Below are 18,269 nucleotides of genomic sequence, written 5' to 3'. Positions count from 1 at the left end.
TTGCAGAAACACATCTTTCCACAACATCCAGTTACAAAGTCCAGTTAGATTAGTAGAAGTAGAAAGATAAAAAATCCTCCCCGGCGGGGAATTGAACCCCGGTCTCCCGCGTGACAGGCGGGGATACTTACCACTATACTACCGAGGATTCGGATATTTACCTACTCTAATAATGCGCTAAACTTAAACAGATTTCAAAAATAAGCTGCCACAAAAAGCAAATGGCGGCGGCGTTTTCTTTAACATTTGTAAACATAGACGCATAAATACATCCAAGCACGAAGTTTACGATGGGTATGAGGAAAATTCAAGTTAATGTTTGAAAAGCTAGTTTTTTGCAGAAACACATCTTTCCACAACATCCAGTTACAAAGTCCAGTTAGATTAGTAGAAGTAGAAAGATAAAAAATCCTCCCCGGCGGGGAATTGAACCCCGGTCTCCCGCGTGACAGGCGGGGATACTTACCACTATACTACCGAGGATTCGGATATTTACCTACTCTAATAATGCTCTAAACTTAAACAGATTTCAAAAATAAGCTGCCACAAAAAGCAAATGGCGGCGGCGTTTTCTTTAACATTTGTAAACATAGACGCATAAAAACATCCAAGCACGAAGTTTACGATGGGTATGAGGAAAATTCAGGTGAATATTTTAAAAGCTAGTTTTTTTGCAGAAACACATCTTTCCACAACATCCAGTTACAAAGTCCAGTTAGATTAGTAGAAGTAGAAAGATAAAAAATCCTCCCCGGCGGGGAATTGAACCCCGGTCTCCCGCGTGACAGGCGGGGATACTTACCACTATACTACCGAGGATTCGGATATTTACCTACTCTAATAATGCTCTAAACTTAAACAGATTTCAAAAATAAGCTGCCACAAAAAGCAAATGGCGGCGGCGTTTTCTTTAACATTTGTAAACATAGACGCATAAAAACATCCAAGCACGAACTTTACGATGGGTATGAGGAAAATTCAAGTTAATGTTTGAAAAGCTAGTTTTTTGCAGAAACACATCTTTCCACAACATCCAGTTACAAAGTCCAGTTAGATTAGTAGAAGTAGAAAGATAAAAAATCCTCCCCGGCGGGGAATTGAACCCCGGTCTCCCGCGTGACAGGCGGGGATACTTACCACTATACTACCGAGGATTCGGATATTTACCTACTCTAATAATGCGCTAAACTTAAACAGATTTCAAAAATAAACTGCCACAAAAAGCAAATGGCGGCGGCGTTTTCTTTAACATTTGTAAACATAGACGCATAAAAACATCCAAGCACGAACTTTACGATGGGTATGAGGAAAATTCAAGTAAATGTTTGAAAAGCTAGTTTTGCAGAAACACATCTTTCCACAACATCCAGTTACAAAGTCCAGTTAGATTAGTAGAAGTAGAAAGATAAAAAATCCTCCCCGGCGGGGAATTGAACCCCGGTCTCCCGCGTGACAGGCGGGGATACTTACCACTATACTACCGAGGATTCGGATATTTACCTACTCTAATAATGCGCTAAACTTAAACAGATTTCAAAAATAAGCTGCCACAAAAAGCAAATGGCGGCGGCGTTTTCTTTAACATTTGTAAACATAGACGCATAAATACATCCAAGCACGAAGTTTACGATGGGTATGAGGAAAATTCAAGTAAATGTTTGAAAAGCTAGTTTTTTGCAGAAACACATCTTTCCACAACATCCAGTTAGATTAGTAGAAGTAGACAGATAGAAAATCCTCCCCGGCGGGGAATTGAACCCCGGTCTCCCGCGTGACAGGCGGGGATACTTACCACTATACTACCGAGGATTCGGATATTTACCTACTCTAATAATGCGCTAACCTTAAACAGATTTCAAAAATAAGCTGCCACAAAAAGCAAATGGCGGCGGCGTTTTCTTTAACATTTGTAAACATAGACGCATAAAAACATCCAAGCACGAACTTTACGATGGGTATGAGGAAAATTCAAGTAAATGTTTGAAAAGCTAGTTTTTTGCAGAAACACATCTTTCCACAACATCCACTTACAACGTCCAGTTAGATTAGTAGAAGTAGACAGATAAAAAATCCTCCCCGGCGGGGAATTGAACCCCGGTCTCCCGCGTGACAGGCGGGGATACTTACCACTATACTACCGAGGATTCGGATATTTACCTACTCTAATAATGCGCTAAACTTAAACAGATTTCAAAAATAAGCTGCCACAAAAAGCAAATGGCGGCGGCGTTTTCTTTAACATTTGTAAACATAGACGCATAAAAACATCCAAGCACGAAGTTTACGATGGGTATGAGGAAAATTCAGGTGAATATTTGAAAAGCTAGTTTTTTGCAGAAACACATCTTTCCACAACATCCAGTTACAAAGTCCAGTTAGATTAGTAGAAGTAGAAAGATAAAAAATCCTCCCCGGCGGGGAATTGAACCCCGGTCTCCCGCGTGACAGGCGGGGATACTTACCACTATACTACCGAGGATTCGGATATTTACCTACTCTAATAATGCTCTAAACTTAAACAGATTTCAAAAATAAGCTGCCACAAAAAGCAAATGGCGGCGGCGTTTTCTTTAACATTTGTAAACATAGACGCATAAAAACATCCAAGCACGAACTTTACGATGGGTATGAGGAAAATTCAAGTTAATGTTTGAAAAGCTAGTTTTTTGCAGAAACACATCTTTCCACAACATCCAGTTACAAAGTCCAGTTAGATTAGTAGAAGTAGAAAGATAAAAAATCCTCCCCGGCGGGGAATTGAACCCCGGTCTCCCGCGTGACAGGCGGGGATACTTACCACTATACTACCGAGGATTCGGATATTTACCTACTCTAATAATGCTCTAAACTTAAACAGATTTCAAAAATAAGCTGCCACAAAAAGCAAATGGCGGCGGCGTTTTCTTTAACATTTGTAAACATAGACGCATAAAAACATCCAAGCACGAACTTTACGATGGGTATGAGGAAAATTCAAGTTAATGTTTGAAAAGCTAGTTTTTTGCAGAAACACATCTTTCCACAACATCCAGTTACAAAGTCCAGTTAGATTAGTAGAAGTAGAAAGATAAAAAATCCTCCCCGGCGGGGAATTGAACCCCGGTCTCCCGCGTGACAGGCGGGGATACTTACCACTATACTACCGAGGATTCGGATATTTACCTACTCTAATAATGCGCTAAACTTAAACAGATTTCAAAAATAAACTGCCACAAAAAGCAAATGGCGGCGGCGTTTTCTTTAACATTTGTAAACATAGACGCATAAAAACATCCAAGCACGAACTTTACGATGGGTATGAGGAAAATTCAAGTAAATGTTTGAAAAGCTAGTTTTGCAGAAACACATCTTTCCACAACATCCAGTTACAAAGTCCAGTTAGATTAGTAGAAGTAGAAAGATAAAAAATCCTCCCCGGCGGGGAATTGAACCCCGGTCTCCCGCGTGACAGGCGGGGATACTTACCACTATACTACCGAGGATTCGGATATTTACCTACTCTAATAATGCGCTAAACTTAAACAGATTTCAAAAATAAGCTGCCACAAAAAGCAAATGGCGGCGGCGTTTTCTTTAACATTTGTAAACATAGACGCATAAATACATCCAAGCACGAAGTTTACGATGGGTATGAGGAAAATTCAAGTAAATGTTTGAAAAGCTAGTTTTTTGCAGAAACACATCTTTCCACAACATCCAGTTACAACGTCCAGTTAGATTAGTAGAAGTAGACAGATAGAAAATCCTCCCCGGCGGGGAATTGAACCCCGGTCTCCCGCGTGACAGGCGGGGATACTTACCACTATACTACCGAGGATTCGGATATTTACCTACTCTAATAATGCGCTAACCTTAAACAGATTTCAAAAATAAGCTGCCACAAAAAGCAAATGGCGGCGGCGTTTTCTTTAACATTTGTAAACATAGACGCATAAAAACATCCAAGCACGAACTTTACGATGGGTATGAGGAAAATTCAAGTAAATGTTTGAAAAGCTAGTTTTTGCAGAAACACATCTTTCCACAACATCCACTTACAACGTCCAGTTAGATTAGTAGAAGTAGACAGATAAAAAATCCTCCCCGGCGGGGAATTGAACCCCGGTCTCCCGCGTGACAGGCGGGGATACTTACCACTATACTACCGAGGATTCGGATATTTACCTACTCTAATAATGCGCTAAACTTAAACAGATTTCAAAAATAAGCTGCCACAAAAAGCAAATGGCGGCGGCGTTTTCTTTAACATTTGTAAACATAGACGCATAAAAACATCCAAGCACGAAGTTTACGATGGGTATGAGGAAAATTCAGGTGAATATTTGAAAAGCTAGTTTTTTGCAGAAACACATCTTTCCACAACATCCAGTTACAAAGTCCAGTTAGATTAGTAGAAGTAGAAAGATAAAAAATCCTCCCCGGCGGGGAATTGAACCCCGGTCTCCCGCGTGACAGGCGGGGATACTTACCACTATACTACCGAGGATTCGGATATTTACCTACTCTAATAATGCTCTAAACTTAAACAGATTTCAAAAATAAGCTGCCACAAAAAGCAAATGGCGGCGGCGTTTTCTTTAACATTTGTAAACATAGACGCATAAAAACATCCAAGCACGAAGTTTACGATGGGTATGAGGAAAATTCAAGTTAATGTTTGAAAAGCTAGTTTTTTGCAGAAACACATCTTTCCACAACATCCAGTTACAAAGTCCAGTTAGCTTAGTAGAAGTAGAAAGATAAAAAATCCTCCCCGGCGGGGAATTGAACCCCGGTCTCCCGCGTGACAGGCGGGGATACTTACCACTATACTACCGAGGATTCGGATATTTACCTACTCTAATAATGCGCTAAACTTAAACAGATTTCAAAAATAAGCTGCCACAAAAAGCAAATGGCGGCGGCGTTTTCTTTAACATTTGTAAACATAGACGCATAAATACATCCAAGCACGAAGTTTACGATGGGTATGAGGAAAATTCAAGTTAATGTTTGAAAAGCTAGTTTTTTGCAGAAACACATCTTTCCACAACATCCAGTTACAAAGTCCAGTTAGATTAGTAGAAGTAGAAAGATAAAAAATCCTCCCCGGCGGGGAATTGAACCCCGGTCTCCCGCGTGACAGGCGGGGATACTTACCACTATACTACCGAGGATTCGGATATTTACCTACTCTAATAATGCGCTAAACTTAAACAGATTTCAAAAATAAGCTGCCACAAAAAGCAAATGGCGGCGGCGTTTTCTTTAACATTTGTAAACATAGACGCATAAAAACATCCAAGCACGAAGTTTACGATGGGTATGAGGAAAATTCAAGTTAATGTTTGAAAAGCTAGTTTTTTGCAGAAACACATCTTTCCACAACATCCAGTTACAAAGTCCAGTTAGATTAGTAGAAGTAGAAAGATAAAAAATCCTCCCCGGCGGGGAATTGAACCCCGGTCTCCCGCGTGACAGGCGGGGATACTTACCACTATACTACCGAGGATTCGGATATTTACCTACTCTAATAATGCGCTAAACTTAAACAGATTTCAAAAATAAGCTGCCACAAAAAGCAAATGGCGGCGGCGTTTTCTTTAACATTTGTAAACATAGACGCATAAAAACATCCAAGCACGAAGTTTACGATGGGTATGAGGAAAATTCAGGTGAATATTTTAAAAGCTAGTTTTTTGCAGAAACACATCTTTCCACAACATCCAGTTACAAAGTCCAGTTAGATTAGTAGAAGTAGAAAGATAAAAAATCCTCCCCGGCGGGGAATTGAACCCCGGTCTCCCGCGTGACAGGCGGGGATACTTACCACTATACTACCGAGGATTCGGATATTTACCTACTCTAATAATGCTCTAAACTTAAACAGATTTCAAAAATAAGCTGCCACAAAAAGCAAATGGCGGCGGCGTTTTCTTTAACATTTGTAAACATAGACGCATAAAAACATCCAAGCACGAACTTTACGATGGGTATGAGGAAAATTCAAGTTAATGTTTGAAAAGCTAGTTTTTTGCAGAAACACATCTTTCCACAACATCCAGTTACAAAGTCCAGTTAGATTAGTAGAAGTAGAAAGATAAAAAATCCTCCCCGGCGGGGAATTGAACCCCGGTCTCCCGCGTGACAGGCGGGGATACTTACCACTATACTACCGAGGATTCGGATATTTACCTACTCTAATAATGCGCTAAACTTAAACAGATTTCAAAAATAAACTGCCACAAAAAGCAAATGGCGGCGGCGTTTTCTTTAACATTTGTAAACATAGACGCATAAAAACATCCAAGCACGAACTTTACGATGGGTATGAGGAAAATTCAAGTAAATGTTTGAAAAGCTAGTTTTGCAGAAACACATCTTTCCACAACATCCAGTTACAAAGTCCAGTTAGATTAGTAGAAGTAGAAAGATAAAAACTCCTCCCCGGCGGGGAATTGAACCCCGGTCTCCCGCGTGACAGGCGGGGATACTTACCACTATACTACCGAGGATTCGGATATTTACCTACTCTAATAATGCGCTAAATTTAAACAGATTTCAAAAATAAGCTGCCACAAAAAGCAAATGGCGGCGGCGTTTTCTTTAACATTTGTAAACATAGACGCATAAATACATCCAAGCACGAAGTTTACGATGGGTATGAGGAAAATTCAAGTAAATGTTTGAAAAGCTAGTTTTTTGCAGAAACACATCTTTCCACAACATCCAGTTACAACGTCCAGTTAGATTAGTAGAAGTAGACAGATAGAAAATCCTCCCCGGCGGGGAATTGAACCCCGGTCTCCCGCGTGACAGGCGGGGATACTTACCACTATACTACCGAGGATTCGGATATTTACCTACTCTAATAATGCGCTAACCTTAAACAGATTTCAAAAATAAGCTGCCACAAAAAGCAAATGGCGGCGGCGTTTTCTTTAACATTTGTAAACATAGACGCATAAAAACATCCAAGCACGAACTTTACGATGGGTATGAGGAAAATTCAAGTAAATGTTTGAAAAGCTAGTTTTTTGCAGAAACACATCTTTCCACAACATCCACTTACAACGTCCAGTTAGATTAGTAGAAGTAGACAGATAAAAAATCCTCCCCGGCGGGGAATTGAACCCCGGTCTCCCGCGTGACAGGCGGGGATACTTACCACTATACTACCGAGGATTCGGATATTTACCTACTCTAATAATGCTCTAAACTTAAACAGATTTCAAAAATAAGCTGCCACAAAAAGCAAATGGCGGCGGCGTTTTCTTTAACATTTGTAAACATAGACGCATAAAAACATCCAAGCACGAAGTTTACGATGGGTATGAGGAAAATTCAAGTTAATGTTTGAAAAGCTAGTTTTTTGCAGAAACACATCTTTCCACAACATCCAGTTACAAAGTCCAGTTAGATTAGTAGAAGTAGAAAGATAAAAAATCCTCCCCGGCGGGGAATTGAACCCCGGTCTCCCGCGTGACAGGCGGGGATACTTACCACTATACTACCGAGGATTCGGATATTTACCTACTCTAATAATGCTCTAAACTTAAACAGATTTCAAAAATAAGCTGCCACAAAAAGCAAATGGCGGCGGCGTTTTCTTTAACATTTGTAAACATAGACGCATAAAAACATCCAAGCACGAACTTTACGATGGGTATGAGGAAAATTCAAGTTAATGTTTGAAAAGCTAGTTTTTTGCAGAAACACATCTTTCCACAACATCCAGTTACAAAGTCCAGTTAGATTAGTAGAAGTAGAAAGATAAAAAATCCTCCCCGGCGGGGAATTGAACCCCGGTCTCCCGCGTGACAGGCGGGGATACTTACCACTATACTACCGAGGATTCGGATGTTTACCTACTCTAATAATGCGCTAAACTTAAACAGATTTCAAAAATAAACTGCCACAAAAAGCAAATGGCGGCGGCGTTTTCTTTAACATTTGTAAACATAGACGCATAAAAACATCCAAGCACGAACTTTACGATGGGTATGAGGAAAATTCAAGTAAATGTTTGAAAAGCTAGTTTTGCAGAAACACATCTTTCCACAACATCCAGTTACAAAGTCCAGTTAGATTAGTAGAAGTAGAAAGATAAAAAATCCTCCCCGGCGGGGAATTGAACCCCGGTCTCCCGCGTGACAGGCGGGGATACTTACCACTATACTACCGAGGATTCGGATATTTACCTACTCTAATAATGCGCTAAACTTAAACAGATTTCAAAAATAAGCTGCCACAAAAAGCAAATGGCGGCGGCGTTTTCTTTAACATTTGTAAACATAGACGCATAAATACATCCAAGCACGAAGTTTACGATGGGTATGAGGAAAATTCAAGTAAATGTTTGAAAAGCTAGTTTTTTGCAGAAACACATCTTTCCACAACATCCAGTTACAACGTCCAGTTAGATTAGTAGAAGTAGACAGATAGAAAATCCTCCCCGGCGGGGAATTGAACCCCGGTCTCCCGCGTGACAGGCGGGGATACTTACCACTATACTACCGAGGATTCGGATATTTACCTACTCTAATAATGCGCTAACCTTAAACAGATTTCAAAAATAAGCTGCCACAAAAAGCAAATGGCGGCGGCGTTTTCTTTAACATTTGTAAACATAGACGCATAAAAACATCCAAGCACGAACTTTACGATGGGTATGAGGAAAATTCAAGTAAATGTTTGAAAAGCTAGTTTTTTGCAGAAACACATCTTTCCACAACATCCACTTACAACGTCCAGTTAGATTAGTAGAAGTAGACAGATAAAAAATCCTCCCCGGCGGGGAATTGAACCCCGGTCTCCCGCGTGACAGGCGGGGATACTTACCACTATACTACCGAGGATTCGGATATTTACCTACTCTAATAATGCGCTAAACTTAAACAGATTTCAAAAATAAGCTGCCACAAAAAGCAAATGGCGGCGACGTTTTCTTTAACATTTGTAAACATAGACGCATAAAAACATCCAAGCACGAAGTTTACGATGGGTATGAGGAAAATTCAGGTGAATATTTGAAAAGCTAGTTTTTTGCAGAAACACATCTTTCCACAACATCCAGTTACAAAGTCCAGTTAGATTAGTAGAAGTAGAAAGATAAAAAATCCTCCCCGGCGGGGAATTGAACCCCGGTCTCCCGCGTGACAGGCGGGGATACTTACCACTATACTACCGAGGATTCGGATATTTACCTACTCTAATAATGCTCTAAACTTAAACAGATTTCAAAAATAAGCTGCCACAAAAAGCAAATGGCGGCGGCGTTTTCTTTAACATTTGTAAACATAGACGCATAAAAACATCCAAGCACGAAGTTTACGATGGGTATGAGGAAAATTCAAGTTAATGTTTGAAAAGCTAGTTTTTTGCAGAAACACATCTTTCCACAACATCCAGTTACAAAGTCCAGTTAGATTAGTAGAAGTAGAAAGATAAAAAATCCTCCCCGGCGGGGAATTGAACCCCGGTCTCCCGCGTGACAGGCGGGGATACTTACCACTATACTACCGAGGATTCGGATATTTACCTACTCTAATAATGCGCTAAACTTAAACAGATTTCAAAAATAAGCTGCCACAAAAAGCAAATGGCGGCGGCGTTTTCTTTAACATTTGTAAACATAGACGCATAAAAACATCCAAGCACGAACTTTACGATGGGTATGAGGAAAATTCAGGTTAATGTTTGAAAAGCTAGTTTTTTGCAGAAACACATCTTTCCACAACATCCAGTTACAAAGTCCAGTTAGATTAGTAGAAGTAGAAAGATAAAAAATCCTCCCCGGCGGGGAATTGAACCCCGGTCTCCCGCGTGACAGGCGGGGATACTTACCACTATACTACCGAGGATTCGGATATTTACCTACTCTAATAATGCGCTAAACTTAAACAGATTTCAAAAATAAGCTGCCACAAAAAGCAAATGGCGGCGGCGTTTTCTTTAACATTTGTAAACATAGACGCATAAAAACATCCAAGCACGAAGTTTACGATGGGTATGAGGAAAATTCAGGTGAATGTTTGAAAAGCTAGTTTTTTGCAGAAACACATCTTTCCACAACATCCAGTTACAAAGTCCAGTTAGATTAGTAGAAGTAGAAAGATAAAAAATCCTCCCCGGCGGGGAATTGAACCCCGGTCTCCCGCGTGACAGGCGGGGATACTTACCACTATACTACCGAGGATTCGGATATTTACCTACTCTAATAATGCTCTAAACTTAAACAGATTTCAAAAATAAGCTGCCACAAAAAGCAAATGGCGGCGGCGTTTTCTTTAACATTTGTAAACATAGACGCATAAAAACATCCAAGCACGAAGTTTACGATGGGTATGAGGAAAATTCAAGTTAATGTTTGAAAAGCTAGTTTTTTGCAGAAACACATCTTTCCACAACATCCAGTTACAAAGTCCAGTTAGATTAGTAGAAGTAGAAAGATAAAAAATCCTCCCCGGCGGGGAATTGAACCCCGGTCTCCCGCGTGACAGGCGGGGATACTTACCACTATACTACCGAGGATTCGGATATTTACCTACTCTAATAATGCGCTAAACTTAAACAGATTTCAAAAATAAGCTGCCACAAAAAGCAAATGGCGGCGGCGTTTTCTTTAACATTTGTAAACATAGACGCATAAAAACATCCAAGCACGAACTTTACGATGGGTATGAGGAAAATTCAGGTGAATATTTGAAAGGTAGTTTTTTGCAGAAACACATCTTTCCACAACATCCAGTTACAAAGTCCAGTTAGATTAGTAGAAGTAGAAAGATGAAAAATCCTTCCCGGCGGGGAATTGAACCCCGGTCTCCCGCGTGACAGGCGGGGATACTTACCACTATACTACCGAGGATTCGGATATTTACCTACTCTAATAATGCGCTAAACTTAAACAGATTTCAAAAATAAGCTGCCACAAAAAGCAAATGGCGGCGGCGTTTTCTTTAACATTTGTAAACATAGACGCATAAAAACATCCAAGCACGAACTTTACGATGGGTATGTGGAAAATTCAAGTTAATGTTTGAAAAGCTAGTTTTTTGCAGAAACACATCTTTCCACAACATCCAGTTACAAAGTCCAGTTAGATTAGTAGAAGTAGAAAGATGAAAAATCCTCCCCGGCGGGGAATTGAACCCCGGTCTCCCGCGTGACAGGCGGGGATACTTACCACTATACTACCGAGGATTCGGATATTTACCTACTCTAATAATGCGCTAAACTTAAACAGATTTCAAAAATAAGCTGCCACAAAAAGCAAATGGCGGCGGCGTTTTCTTTAACATTTGTAAACATAGACGCATAAAAACATCCAAGCACGAAGTTTACGATGGGTATGAGGAAAATTCAGGTGAATGTTTGAAAAGCTAGTTTTTTGCAGAAACACATCTTTCCACAACATCCAGTTACAAAGTCCAGTTAGATTAGTAGAAGTAGAAAGATAAAAAATCCTCCCCGGCGGGGAATTGAACCCCGGTCTCCCGCGTGACAGGCGGGGATACTTACCACTATACTACCGAGGATTCGGATATTTACCTACTCTAATAATGCTCTAAACTTAAACAGATTTCAAAAATAAGCTGCCACAAAAAGCAAATGGCGGCGGCGTTTTCTTTAACATTTGTAAACATAGACGCATAAAAACATCCAAGCACGAAGTTTACGATGGGTATGAGGAAAATTCAAGTTAATGTTTGAAAAGCTAGTTTTTTGCAGAAACACATCTTTCCACAACATCCAGTTACAAAGTCCAGTTAGATTAGTAGAAGTAGAAAGATAAAAAATCCTCCCCGGCGGGGAATTGAACCCCGGTCTCCCGCGTGACAGGCGGGGATACTTACCACTATACTACCGAGGATTCGGATATTTACCTACTCTAATAATGCGCTAAACTTAAACAGATTTCAAAAATAAGCTGCCACAAAAAGCAAATGGCGGCGGCGTTTTCTTTAACATTTGTAAACATAGACGCATAAAAACATCCAAGCACGAACTTTACGATGGGTATGAGGAAAATTCAGGTGAATATTTGAAAGGTAGTTTTTTGCAGAAACACATCTTTCCACAACATCCAGTTACAAAGTCCAGTTAGATTAGTAGAAGTAGAAAGATGAAAAATCCTTCCCGGCGGGGAATTGAACCCCGGTCTCCCGCGTGACAGGCGGGGATACTTACCACTATACTACCGAGGATTCGGATATTTACCTACTCTAATAATGCGCTAAACTTAAACAGATTTCAAAAATAAGCTGCCACAAAAAGCAAATGGCGGCGGCGTTTTCTTTAACATTTGTAAACATAGACGCATAAAAACATCCAAGCACGAACTTTACGATGGGTATGTGGAAAATTCAAGTTAATGTTTGAAAAGCTAGTTTTTTGCAGAAACACATCTTTCCACAACATCCAGTTACAAAGTCCAGTTAGATTAGTAGAAGTAGAAAGATGAAAAATCCTCCCCGGCGGGGAATTGAACCCCGGTCTCCCGCGTGACAGGCGGGGATACTTACCACTATACTACCGAGGATTCGGATATTTACCTACTCTAATAATGCGCTAAACTTAACCAGATTTCAAAAATAAGCTGCCACAAAAAGCAAATGGCGGCGGCGTTTTCTTTAACATTTGTAAACATAGACACATAAAAACATCCAAGCACGAAGTTTACTATGGGTATGAGGAAAATTCAAGTTAATGTTTGAAAAGCTAGTTTTTTGCAGAAACACATCTTTCCACAACATCCAGTTACAAAGTCCAGTTAGATTAGTAGAAGTAGAAAGATAAAAAATCCTCCCCGGCGGGGAATTGAACCCCGGTCTCCCGCGTGACAGGCGGGGATACTTACCACTATACTACCGAGGATTCGGATATTTACCTACTCTAATAATGCGCTAAACTTAAACAGATTTCAAAAATAAGCTGCCACAAAAAGCAAATGGCGGCGGCGTTTTCTTTAACATATTAAACATGGACGCATAAAAACATCCAAGCACGAAGTTTACGATGGGTATGAGGAAAATTCAAGTTAATATTTGAAAAGCTAGTTTTTTGCAGAAACACATCTTTCCACAACATCCAGTTACAAAGTCCAGTTAGATTAGTAGAAGTAGAAAGATAAAAAATCCTCCCCGGCGGGGAATTGAACCCCGGTCTCCCGCGTGACAGGCGGGGATACTTACCACTATACTACCGAGGATTCGGATATTTACCTACTCTAATAATGCGCTAAACTTAAACAGATTTCAAAAATAAGCTGCCACAAAAAGCAAATGGCGGCGGCGTTTTCTTTAACATTTGTAAACATAGACGCATAAAAACATCCAAGCACGAAGTTTACGATGGGTATGAGGAAAATTCAGGTGAATATTTGAAAGGTAGTTTTTTGCAGAAACACATCTTTCCACAACATCCAGTTACAAAGTCCAGTTAGATTAGTAGAAGTAGAAAGATAAAAAATCCTCCCCGGCGGGGAATTGAACCCCGGTCTCCCGCGTGACAGGCGGGGATACTTACCACTATACTACCAAGGATTCGGATATTTACCTACTCTAATAATGCGCTAAACTTAAACAGATTTCAACAATAAGCTGCCACAAAAAGCAAATGGCGGCGGCGTTTTCTTTAACATTTGTAAACATAGACGCATAAAAACATCCAAGCACGAAGTTTACGATGGGTATGAGGAAAATTCAAGTTAATGTTTGAAAAGCTAGTTTTTTGCAGAAACACATCTTTCCACAACATCCAGTTACAAAGTCCAGTTAGATTAGTAGAAGTAGAAAGATAAACAATCCTCCCCGGCGGGGAATTGAACCCCGGTCTCCCGCGTGACAGGCGGGGATACTTACCACTATACTACCGAGGATTCGGATATTTACCTACTCTAATAATGCGCTAAACTTAAACAGATTTCAAAAATAAGCTGCCACAAAAAGCAAATGGCGGCGGCGTTTTCTTTAACATTTGTAAACATAGACGCATAAAAACATCCAAGCACGAACTTTACGATGGGTATGAGGAAAATTCAGGTGAATATTTGAAAGGTAGTTTTTTGCAGAAACACATCTTTCCACAACATCCAGTTACAAAGTCCAGTTAGATTAGTAGAAGTAGAAAGATAAAAAATCCTCCCCGGCGGGGAATTGAACCCCGGTCTCCCGCGTGACAGGCGGGGATACTTACCACTATACTACCGAGGATTCGGATATTTACCTACTCTAATAATGCGCTAAACTTAAACAGATTTCAAAAATAAGCTGCCACAAAAAGCAAATGGCGGCGGCGTTATCTTTAACATTTGTAAACATAGACGCATAAAAACATCCAAGCACGAACTTTACGATGGGTATGAGGAAAATTCAAGTTAATATTTGAAAAGCTAGTTTTTTGCAGAAACACATCTTTCCACAACATCCAGTTACAAAGTCCAGTTAGATTAGTAGAAGTAGAAAGATAAAAAATCCTCCCCGGCGGGGAATTGAACCCCGGTCTCCCGCGTGACAGGCGGGGATACTTACCACTATACTACCGAGGATTCGGATATTTACCTACTCTAATAATGCGCTAAACTTAAACAGATTTCAAAAATAAGCTGCCACAAAAAGCAAATGGCGGCGGCGTTTTCTTTAACATTTGTAAACATAGACGCATAAATACATCCAAGCAGGAAGTTTACGATGGGTATGAGGAAAATTCAAGTTAATGTTTGAAAAGCTAGTTTTTTGCAGAAACACATCTTTCCACAACATCCAGTTACAAAGTCCAGTTAGATTAGTAGAAGTAGAAAGATAAAAAATCCTCCCCGGCGGGGAATTGAACCCCGGTCTCCCGCGTGACAGGCGGGGATACTTACCACTATACTACCGAGGATTCGGATATTTACCTACTCTAATAATGCGCTAAACTTAAACAGATTTCAAAAATAAGCTGCCACAAAAAGCAAATGGCGGCGGCGTTTTCTTTAACATTTGTAAACATAGACGCATAAATACATCCAAGCAGGAAGTTTACGATGGGTATGAGGAAAATTCAAGTTAATGTTTGAAAAGCTAGTTTTTTGCAGAAACACATCTTTCCACAACATCCAGTTACAAAGTCCAATTAGATTAGTAGAAGTAGAAAGATAAATATCCTGCCAGGCGGGGAATTGAACCCCGGTCTCCCGCGTGACAGGTGGGGATACTTACCACTATACTACCGAGGATTCGGATATTTACCTACTCTAATAATGCGCTAAACTTAAACAGATTTCAAAAATAAGCTGCCACAAAAAGCAAATGGCGGCGGCGTTTTCTTTAACATTTGTAAACATAGACGCATAAATACATCCAAGCACGAAGTTTACGATGGGTATGAGGAAAATTGAAGTTAATGTTTGAAAAGCTAGTTTTTTGCAGAAACACATCTTTCCACAACATCCAGTTACAAAGTCCAATTAGATTAGTAGAAGTAGAAAGATAAATATCCTGCCAGGCGGGGAATTGAACCCCGGTCTCCCGCGTGACAGGTGGGGATACTTACCACTATACTACCGAGGATTCGGATATTTACCTACTCTAATAATGCGCTAAACTTAAACAGATTTCTAAAATAAGCTGCCACAAAAAGCAAATGGCGGCGGCGTTTTCTTTAACATTTGTAAACATAGACGCATAAAAACATCCAAGCACGAACTTTACGATGGGTATGAGGAAAATTCAGGTGAATGTTTGAAAAGCTAGTTTTTTGCAGAAACACATCTTTCCACAACATCCAGTTACAAAGTCCAGTTAGATTAGTAGAAGTAGAAAGATAAAAAATCCTCCCCGGCGGGGAATTGAACCCCGGTCTCCCGCGTGACAGGCGGGGATACTTACCACTATACTACCGAGGATTCGGATATTTACCTACTCTAATAATGCGCTAAACTTAAACAGATTTCAAAAATAAGCTGCCACAAAAAGCAAATGGCGGCGGCGTTTTCTTTAACATTTGTAAACATAGACGCATACAAACATCCAAGCACGAAGTTTACGATGGGTATGAGGAAAATTGAAGTTAATGTTTGAAAAGCTAGTTTTTTGCAGAAACACATCTTTCCACAACATCCAGTTACAAAGTCCAATTAGATTAGTAGAAGTAGAAAGATAAAAAATCCTGCCAGGCGGGGAATTGAACCCCGGTCTCCCGCGTGACAGATGGGGATACTTACTACTATACTACCGAGGATTCGGATATTTACCTACTCTAATAATGCGCTAAACTTAAACAGATTTCAAAAATAAGCTGCCACAAAAAGCAAATGGCGGCGGCGTTTTCTTTAACATTTGTAAACATAGACGCATAAAAACATCCAAGCACGAAGTTTACGATGGGTATGAGGAAAATTCAGGTGAATATTTGAAAGGTAGTTTTTTGCAGAAACACATCTTTCCACAACATCCAGTTACAAAGTCCAGTTAGATTAGTAGAAGTAGAAAGATAAAAAATCCTCCCCGGCGGGGAATTGAACCCCGGTCTCCCGCGTGACAGGCGGGGATACTTACCACTATACTACCGAGGATTCGGATATTTACCTACTCTAATAATGCGCTAAACTTAAACAGATTTCAAAAATAAGCTGCCACAAAAAGCAAATGGCGGCGGCGTTTTCTTTAACATTTGTAAACATAGACGCATAAAAACATCCAAGCACGAAGTTTACGATGGGTATGAGGAAAATTCAGGTGAATGTTTGAAAAGCTAGTTTTTTGCAGAAACACATCTTTCCACAACATCCAGTTACAAAGTCCAGTTAGATTAGTAGAAGTAGAAAGATAAAAAATCCTCCCCGGCGGGGAATTGAACCCCGGTCTCCCGCGTGACAGGCGGGGATACTTACCACTATACTACCGAGGATTCGGATATTTACCTACTCTAATAATGCTCTAAACTTAAACAGATTTCAAAAATAAGCTGCCACAAAAAGCAAATGGCGGCGGCGTTTTCTTTAACATTTGTAAACATAGACGCATAAAAACATCCAAGCACGAAGTTTACGATGGGTATGAGGAAAATTCAAGTTAATGTTTGAAAAGCTAGTTTTTTGCAGAAACACATCTTTCCACAACATCCAGTTACAAAGTCCAGTTAGATTAGTAGAAGTAGAAAGATAAAAAATCCTCCCCGGCGGGGAATTGAACCCCGGTCTCCCGCGTGACAGGCGGGGATACTTACCACTATACTACCGAGGATTCGGATATTTACCTACTCTAATAATGCGCTAAACTTAAACAGATTTCAAAAATAAGCTGCCACAAAAAGCAAATGGCGGCGGCGTTTTCTTTAACATTTGTAAACATAGACGCATAAAAACATCCAAGCACGAACTTTACGATGGGTATGAGGAAAATTCAGGTGAATATTTGAAAGGTAGTTTTTTGCAGAAACACATCTTTCCACAACATCCAGTTACAAAGTCCAGTTAGATTAGTAGAAGTAGAAAGATGAAAAATCCTTCCCGGCGGGGAATTGAACCCCGGTCTCCCGCGTGACAGGCGGGGATACTTACCACTATACTACCGAGGATTCGGATATTTACCTACTCTAATAATGCGCTAAACTTAAACAGATTTCAAAAATAAGCTGCCACAAAAAGCAAATGGCGGCGGCGTTTTCTTTAACATTTGTAAACATAGACGCATAAAAACATCCAAGCACGAACTTTACGATGGGTATGTGGAAAATTCAAGTTAATGTTTGAAAAGCTAGTTTTTTGCAGAAACACATCTTTCCACAACATCCAGTTACAAAGTCCAGTTAGATTAGTAGAAGTAGAAAGATGAAAAATCCTCCCCGGCGGGGAATTGAACCCCGGTCTCCCGCGTGACAGGCGGGGATACTTACCACTATACTACCGAGGATTCGGATATTTACCTACTCTAATAATGCGCTAAACTTAACCAGATTTCAAAAATAAGCTGCCACAAAAAGCAAATGGCGGCGGCGTTTTCTTTAACATATTAAACATGGACGCATAAAAACATCCAAGCACGAAGTTTACGATGGGTATGAGGAAAATTCAAGTTAATATTTGAAAAGCTAGTTTTTTGCAGAAACACATCTTTCCACAACATCCAGTTACAAAGTCCAGTTAGATTAGTAGAAGTAGAAAGATAAAAAATCCTCCCCGGCGGGGAATTGAACCCCGGTCTCCCGCGTGACAGGCGGGGATACTTACCACTATACTACCGAGGATTCGGATATTTACCTACTCTAATAATGCGCTAAACTTAAACAGATTTCAAAAATAAGCTGCC

General features: G+C 40.2%; 52 non-coding genes across 52 annotated transcripts; all 52 read right to left on the bottom strand.

Moving 5' to 3' along the window:
* Nucleotides 1–76: 76 nt before the first annotated feature.
* Trnad-guc (transfer RNA aspartic acid (anticodon GUC)) lies at nt 77–148 on the bottom strand. The gene has a single exon. It is a non-coding gene; the product is annotated as a tRNA-Asp (tRNA).
* A 263-nt stretch (nt 149–411) lies between these two features.
* On the bottom strand, nt 412–483 carry Trnad-guc (transfer RNA aspartic acid (anticodon GUC)). The gene has a single exon. It is a non-coding gene; the product is annotated as a tRNA-Asp (tRNA).
* Nucleotides 484–747: 264 nt separating this feature from the next.
* Trnad-guc (transfer RNA aspartic acid (anticodon GUC)) lies at nt 748–819 on the bottom strand. The gene has a single exon. It is a non-coding gene; the product is annotated as a tRNA-Asp (tRNA).
* Nucleotides 820–1,082: 263 nt separating this feature from the next.
* Nucleotides 1,083–1,154, bottom strand: Trnad-guc (transfer RNA aspartic acid (anticodon GUC)). The gene has a single exon. It is a non-coding gene; the product is annotated as a tRNA-Asp (tRNA).
* A 261-nt stretch (nt 1,155–1,415) lies between these two features.
* On the bottom strand, nt 1,416–1,487 carry Trnad-guc (transfer RNA aspartic acid (anticodon GUC)). Its single transcript has one exon. It is a non-coding gene; the product is annotated as a tRNA-Asp (tRNA).
* Nucleotides 1,488–1,737: 250 nt separating this feature from the next.
* Trnad-guc (transfer RNA aspartic acid (anticodon GUC)) lies at nt 1,738–1,809 on the bottom strand. The gene has a single exon. It is a non-coding gene; the product is annotated as a tRNA-Asp (tRNA).
* A 263-nt stretch (nt 1,810–2,072) lies between these two features.
* Nucleotides 2,073–2,144, bottom strand: Trnad-guc (transfer RNA aspartic acid (anticodon GUC)). Its single transcript has one exon. It is a non-coding gene; the product is annotated as a tRNA-Asp (tRNA).
* A 263-nt stretch (nt 2,145–2,407) lies between these two features.
* Nucleotides 2,408–2,479, bottom strand: Trnad-guc (transfer RNA aspartic acid (anticodon GUC)). The gene has a single exon. It is a non-coding gene; the product is annotated as a tRNA-Asp (tRNA).
* Nucleotides 2,480–2,742: 263 nt separating this feature from the next.
* On the bottom strand, nt 2,743–2,814 carry Trnad-guc (transfer RNA aspartic acid (anticodon GUC)). Its single transcript has one exon. It is a non-coding gene; the product is annotated as a tRNA-Asp (tRNA).
* Nucleotides 2,815–3,077: 263 nt separating this feature from the next.
* On the bottom strand, nt 3,078–3,149 carry Trnad-guc (transfer RNA aspartic acid (anticodon GUC)). The gene has a single exon. It is a non-coding gene; the product is annotated as a tRNA-Asp (tRNA).
* Nucleotides 3,150–3,410: 261 nt separating this feature from the next.
* Trnad-guc (transfer RNA aspartic acid (anticodon GUC)) lies at nt 3,411–3,482 on the bottom strand. Its single transcript has one exon. It is a non-coding gene; the product is annotated as a tRNA-Asp (tRNA).
* A 263-nt stretch (nt 3,483–3,745) lies between these two features.
* Nucleotides 3,746–3,817, bottom strand: Trnad-guc (transfer RNA aspartic acid (anticodon GUC)). Its single transcript has one exon. It is a non-coding gene; the product is annotated as a tRNA-Asp (tRNA).
* A 262-nt stretch (nt 3,818–4,079) lies between these two features.
* On the bottom strand, nt 4,080–4,151 carry Trnad-guc (transfer RNA aspartic acid (anticodon GUC)). The gene has a single exon. It is a non-coding gene; the product is annotated as a tRNA-Asp (tRNA).
* A 263-nt stretch (nt 4,152–4,414) lies between these two features.
* Trnad-guc (transfer RNA aspartic acid (anticodon GUC)) lies at nt 4,415–4,486 on the bottom strand. The gene has a single exon. It is a non-coding gene; the product is annotated as a tRNA-Asp (tRNA).
* A 263-nt stretch (nt 4,487–4,749) lies between these two features.
* Trnad-guc (transfer RNA aspartic acid (anticodon GUC)) lies at nt 4,750–4,821 on the bottom strand. Its single transcript has one exon. It is a non-coding gene; the product is annotated as a tRNA-Asp (tRNA).
* Nucleotides 4,822–5,084: 263 nt separating this feature from the next.
* Trnad-guc (transfer RNA aspartic acid (anticodon GUC)) lies at nt 5,085–5,156 on the bottom strand. The gene has a single exon. It is a non-coding gene; the product is annotated as a tRNA-Asp (tRNA).
* A 263-nt stretch (nt 5,157–5,419) lies between these two features.
* Trnad-guc (transfer RNA aspartic acid (anticodon GUC)) lies at nt 5,420–5,491 on the bottom strand. The gene has a single exon. It is a non-coding gene; the product is annotated as a tRNA-Asp (tRNA).
* A 263-nt stretch (nt 5,492–5,754) lies between these two features.
* Nucleotides 5,755–5,826, bottom strand: Trnad-guc (transfer RNA aspartic acid (anticodon GUC)). The gene has a single exon. It is a non-coding gene; the product is annotated as a tRNA-Asp (tRNA).
* Nucleotides 5,827–6,089: 263 nt separating this feature from the next.
* On the bottom strand, nt 6,090–6,161 carry Trnad-guc (transfer RNA aspartic acid (anticodon GUC)). The gene has a single exon. It is a non-coding gene; the product is annotated as a tRNA-Asp (tRNA).
* A 261-nt stretch (nt 6,162–6,422) lies between these two features.
* On the bottom strand, nt 6,423–6,494 carry Trnad-guc (transfer RNA aspartic acid (anticodon GUC)). Its single transcript has one exon. It is a non-coding gene; the product is annotated as a tRNA-Asp (tRNA).
* Nucleotides 6,495–6,757: 263 nt separating this feature from the next.
* Trnad-guc (transfer RNA aspartic acid (anticodon GUC)) lies at nt 6,758–6,829 on the bottom strand. The gene has a single exon. It is a non-coding gene; the product is annotated as a tRNA-Asp (tRNA).
* A 263-nt stretch (nt 6,830–7,092) lies between these two features.
* Trnad-guc (transfer RNA aspartic acid (anticodon GUC)) lies at nt 7,093–7,164 on the bottom strand. The gene has a single exon. It is a non-coding gene; the product is annotated as a tRNA-Asp (tRNA).
* Nucleotides 7,165–7,427: 263 nt separating this feature from the next.
* Trnad-guc (transfer RNA aspartic acid (anticodon GUC)) lies at nt 7,428–7,499 on the bottom strand. Its single transcript has one exon. It is a non-coding gene; the product is annotated as a tRNA-Asp (tRNA).
* Nucleotides 7,500–7,762: 263 nt separating this feature from the next.
* Trnad-guc (transfer RNA aspartic acid (anticodon GUC)) lies at nt 7,763–7,834 on the bottom strand. The gene has a single exon. It is a non-coding gene; the product is annotated as a tRNA-Asp (tRNA).
* Nucleotides 7,835–8,095: 261 nt separating this feature from the next.
* On the bottom strand, nt 8,096–8,167 carry Trnad-guc (transfer RNA aspartic acid (anticodon GUC)). Its single transcript has one exon. It is a non-coding gene; the product is annotated as a tRNA-Asp (tRNA).
* A 263-nt stretch (nt 8,168–8,430) lies between these two features.
* On the bottom strand, nt 8,431–8,502 carry Trnad-guc (transfer RNA aspartic acid (anticodon GUC)). Its single transcript has one exon. It is a non-coding gene; the product is annotated as a tRNA-Asp (tRNA).
* Nucleotides 8,503–8,765: 263 nt separating this feature from the next.
* Nucleotides 8,766–8,837, bottom strand: Trnad-guc (transfer RNA aspartic acid (anticodon GUC)). Its single transcript has one exon. It is a non-coding gene; the product is annotated as a tRNA-Asp (tRNA).
* A 263-nt stretch (nt 8,838–9,100) lies between these two features.
* On the bottom strand, nt 9,101–9,172 carry Trnad-guc (transfer RNA aspartic acid (anticodon GUC)). Its single transcript has one exon. It is a non-coding gene; the product is annotated as a tRNA-Asp (tRNA).
* A 263-nt stretch (nt 9,173–9,435) lies between these two features.
* On the bottom strand, nt 9,436–9,507 carry Trnad-guc (transfer RNA aspartic acid (anticodon GUC)). The gene has a single exon. It is a non-coding gene; the product is annotated as a tRNA-Asp (tRNA).
* A 263-nt stretch (nt 9,508–9,770) lies between these two features.
* Trnad-guc (transfer RNA aspartic acid (anticodon GUC)) lies at nt 9,771–9,842 on the bottom strand. Its single transcript has one exon. It is a non-coding gene; the product is annotated as a tRNA-Asp (tRNA).
* Nucleotides 9,843–10,105: 263 nt separating this feature from the next.
* Trnad-guc (transfer RNA aspartic acid (anticodon GUC)) lies at nt 10,106–10,177 on the bottom strand. Its single transcript has one exon. It is a non-coding gene; the product is annotated as a tRNA-Asp (tRNA).
* Nucleotides 10,178–10,440: 263 nt separating this feature from the next.
* On the bottom strand, nt 10,441–10,512 carry Trnad-guc (transfer RNA aspartic acid (anticodon GUC)). Its single transcript has one exon. It is a non-coding gene; the product is annotated as a tRNA-Asp (tRNA).
* A 262-nt stretch (nt 10,513–10,774) lies between these two features.
* On the bottom strand, nt 10,775–10,846 carry Trnad-guc (transfer RNA aspartic acid (anticodon GUC)). Its single transcript has one exon. It is a non-coding gene; the product is annotated as a tRNA-Asp (tRNA).
* A 263-nt stretch (nt 10,847–11,109) lies between these two features.
* On the bottom strand, nt 11,110–11,181 carry Trnad-guc (transfer RNA aspartic acid (anticodon GUC)). The gene has a single exon. It is a non-coding gene; the product is annotated as a tRNA-Asp (tRNA).
* Nucleotides 11,182–11,444: 263 nt separating this feature from the next.
* On the bottom strand, nt 11,445–11,516 carry Trnad-guc (transfer RNA aspartic acid (anticodon GUC)). Its single transcript has one exon. It is a non-coding gene; the product is annotated as a tRNA-Asp (tRNA).
* A 263-nt stretch (nt 11,517–11,779) lies between these two features.
* Nucleotides 11,780–11,851, bottom strand: Trnad-guc (transfer RNA aspartic acid (anticodon GUC)). The gene has a single exon. It is a non-coding gene; the product is annotated as a tRNA-Asp (tRNA).
* Nucleotides 11,852–12,113: 262 nt separating this feature from the next.
* Trnad-guc (transfer RNA aspartic acid (anticodon GUC)) lies at nt 12,114–12,185 on the bottom strand. Its single transcript has one exon. It is a non-coding gene; the product is annotated as a tRNA-Asp (tRNA).
* Nucleotides 12,186–12,448: 263 nt separating this feature from the next.
* Trnad-guc (transfer RNA aspartic acid (anticodon GUC)) lies at nt 12,449–12,520 on the bottom strand. The gene has a single exon. It is a non-coding gene; the product is annotated as a tRNA-Asp (tRNA).
* A 263-nt stretch (nt 12,521–12,783) lies between these two features.
* On the bottom strand, nt 12,784–12,855 carry Trnad-guc (transfer RNA aspartic acid (anticodon GUC)). The gene has a single exon. It is a non-coding gene; the product is annotated as a tRNA-Asp (tRNA).
* A 262-nt stretch (nt 12,856–13,117) lies between these two features.
* On the bottom strand, nt 13,118–13,189 carry Trnad-guc (transfer RNA aspartic acid (anticodon GUC)). The gene has a single exon. It is a non-coding gene; the product is annotated as a tRNA-Asp (tRNA).
* A 262-nt stretch (nt 13,190–13,451) lies between these two features.
* On the bottom strand, nt 13,452–13,523 carry Trnad-guc (transfer RNA aspartic acid (anticodon GUC)). The gene has a single exon. It is a non-coding gene; the product is annotated as a tRNA-Asp (tRNA).
* A 263-nt stretch (nt 13,524–13,786) lies between these two features.
* Trnad-guc (transfer RNA aspartic acid (anticodon GUC)) lies at nt 13,787–13,858 on the bottom strand. Its single transcript has one exon. It is a non-coding gene; the product is annotated as a tRNA-Asp (tRNA).
* A 262-nt stretch (nt 13,859–14,120) lies between these two features.
* On the bottom strand, nt 14,121–14,192 carry Trnad-guc (transfer RNA aspartic acid (anticodon GUC)). The gene has a single exon. It is a non-coding gene; the product is annotated as a tRNA-Asp (tRNA).
* A 263-nt stretch (nt 14,193–14,455) lies between these two features.
* On the bottom strand, nt 14,456–14,527 carry Trnad-guc (transfer RNA aspartic acid (anticodon GUC)). The gene has a single exon. It is a non-coding gene; the product is annotated as a tRNA-Asp (tRNA).
* Nucleotides 14,528–14,790: 263 nt separating this feature from the next.
* Nucleotides 14,791–14,862, bottom strand: Trnad-guc (transfer RNA aspartic acid (anticodon GUC)). Its single transcript has one exon. It is a non-coding gene; the product is annotated as a tRNA-Asp (tRNA).
* A 931-nt stretch (nt 14,863–15,793) lies between these two features.
* Nucleotides 15,794–15,865, bottom strand: Trnad-guc (transfer RNA aspartic acid (anticodon GUC)). Its single transcript has one exon. It is a non-coding gene; the product is annotated as a tRNA-Asp (tRNA).
* A 597-nt stretch (nt 15,866–16,462) lies between these two features.
* Trnad-guc (transfer RNA aspartic acid (anticodon GUC)) lies at nt 16,463–16,534 on the bottom strand. Its single transcript has one exon. It is a non-coding gene; the product is annotated as a tRNA-Asp (tRNA).
* A 263-nt stretch (nt 16,535–16,797) lies between these two features.
* Nucleotides 16,798–16,869, bottom strand: Trnad-guc (transfer RNA aspartic acid (anticodon GUC)). Its single transcript has one exon. It is a non-coding gene; the product is annotated as a tRNA-Asp (tRNA).
* Nucleotides 16,870–17,132: 263 nt separating this feature from the next.
* Nucleotides 17,133–17,204, bottom strand: Trnad-guc (transfer RNA aspartic acid (anticodon GUC)). The gene has a single exon. It is a non-coding gene; the product is annotated as a tRNA-Asp (tRNA).
* A 262-nt stretch (nt 17,205–17,466) lies between these two features.
* Trnad-guc (transfer RNA aspartic acid (anticodon GUC)) lies at nt 17,467–17,538 on the bottom strand. Its single transcript has one exon. It is a non-coding gene; the product is annotated as a tRNA-Asp (tRNA).
* Nucleotides 17,539–17,801: 263 nt separating this feature from the next.
* Trnad-guc (transfer RNA aspartic acid (anticodon GUC)) lies at nt 17,802–17,873 on the bottom strand. Its single transcript has one exon. It is a non-coding gene; the product is annotated as a tRNA-Asp (tRNA).
* Nucleotides 17,874–18,135: 262 nt separating this feature from the next.
* Nucleotides 18,136–18,207, bottom strand: Trnad-guc (transfer RNA aspartic acid (anticodon GUC)). Its single transcript has one exon. It is a non-coding gene; the product is annotated as a tRNA-Asp (tRNA).
* Nucleotides 18,208–18,269: the final 62 nt, after the last annotated feature.

This window comes from Euprymna scolopes, chromosome 19 (genome assembly GCF_053919585.1).
Source record: "Euprymna scolopes isolate OS-2025 chromosome 19, ASM5391958v1, whole genome shotgun sequence".
NCBI lineage: Eukaryota > Metazoa > Mollusca > Cephalopoda > Sepiida > Sepiolidae > Euprymna > Euprymna scolopes.
The sequence above is the reverse complement of the archived record's forward strand: the minus strand, read 5'-3'. Positions and strand labels throughout refer to the sequence as shown.